The sequence below is a fragment of the Atta cephalotes genome (genome assembly GCF_000143395.1).
Source record: "Atta cephalotes unplaced genomic scaffold scaffold00087, whole genome shotgun sequence".
Lineage (NCBI taxonomy): Eukaryota > Metazoa > Arthropoda > Insecta > Hymenoptera > Formicidae > Atta > Atta cephalotes.
Window position 1 is genome coordinate 49,690 of NW_012130151.1, and position 1,756 is coordinate 51,445.

Below are 1,756 nucleotides of genomic sequence, written 5' to 3' on the forward strand. Positions count from 1 at the left end.
TATATATATATATATATATATATATATATGTACATGCATTCGTATTTATAAATATACAGTGTTATAAATTTTATGGATAAATATTGGACAAGTATTTATAAGCATTAATTGCATATCAATCAGTACAATACCTTTCCCATCGTATTTCGATAATTCAGGTTAATCAAACTGTCAGTCGTGCTTCTCACTGATTGATTTTTGCCTCACACATTCACTGGAAAATATATTTTATCGCTCATTTTTGCAAAGTAATTTATGCGCTCGTCGAATTTTAAGAGACGCAAAAAATAATATAATTCTAAATATATAGCGGGATAAAAATCAGAAAATTTTGCTAAAATTAAATATCTGTTATTTTGTAATAAATAATAAAGTAAAATAAGTTAAATATATTTATAAAAAATATGTCATACATAGTGTAAAAGGAAAATATTATATGTATATACACAAAGAAAAATGTACATACATAGACTTGTAAAAATAAATAAAAGATTTAACAATTTAATTTGTTATGTAGTAATTAACAGATAATTTTATTTTTTTAAGAGATAATAGTTCAATTTGTTACATAGTAATATATAATTTTATTTGAATTTAGAAATATTTTACTTTATATGGATCATATTTGATCCGCTATTTAATATATTTATATGTATTTTAGCAAACCACAAAAATTTTTTTTAATAATTTAAATAGTCAATAATAGTCAAAATTTAATAGTCAAAAAGCAGACAAATGTATTTTTGTTTCCAAAAAGTGAGAATTAAGTAATTAATCCATCTTTTTAAAGGGAGTCAAATATTAGCACATATCTCTCATATATTATGTTGCATGCTTTATGGATTAGAACTTTATCCTGTATTATGTTTCTCTCATGTATCCAATACATAGTATACGTTACATTGTTAGATTTATTAGATTTAAATAGCAAATTCAAATGGTCAGATAGATAATGACTGTGGAATGGTTTTGTTGAATAATCTATATTGGCTCAGCTGGTGTAAATGACATAGGTTTCTATATACTATTGTTTATCTTTCTATGGTGAACACGATCCAATTACATGCAGTTGCACAAATTGTCATTGACCTCATCACCTTTTGCGTATACGTTACTTCTATTGGATCATTACATTTATATATACATTTTATTAGAAGAAATATTACACTTAATTCTTTTTTTTAAATTAAGTTACACTAAATTAACTGTTACACTGTGAGCGTTTTATATCACATTAAATATAATACAATATTATAAATATATAGCAATAACTGTGAAGTTATTACCCAGTTCTCGTTTTCACTCTTAGTAGGACTTTGTCAACGTGGGAAACGTCGCTTATAGTACGATGTCGCAAATCGTTCTGCCTTGTTTAAGCCTCGTTTAAATAACCCATACTGAGGGTCGTTATATGATAATCATGCCTGTTTATATGAACCCCAAGCCGCAGAGAATTAGTAACAATTGTCATCTTTACCTAATTTCGTGCGCCCTTATCATTTCATTGAAATATTAGAATCTACAATTTGATCTATATACACATTCAAATTTTGAAGATTATCATGAGCTCATAAAGTTCATATTGGTAATAATCCATTTAAGAAAGAAGAATTGAATTAGTTGATGCTAATAAAATTTTTATAATTATTAATATATTTTAGAATATATAGCTTTTGTATTTATATAATTAAATGTATGCTCTCTATAATATTATATTGTAAAATGCATATTGTAATAGAGGTGAGAAAATATCATT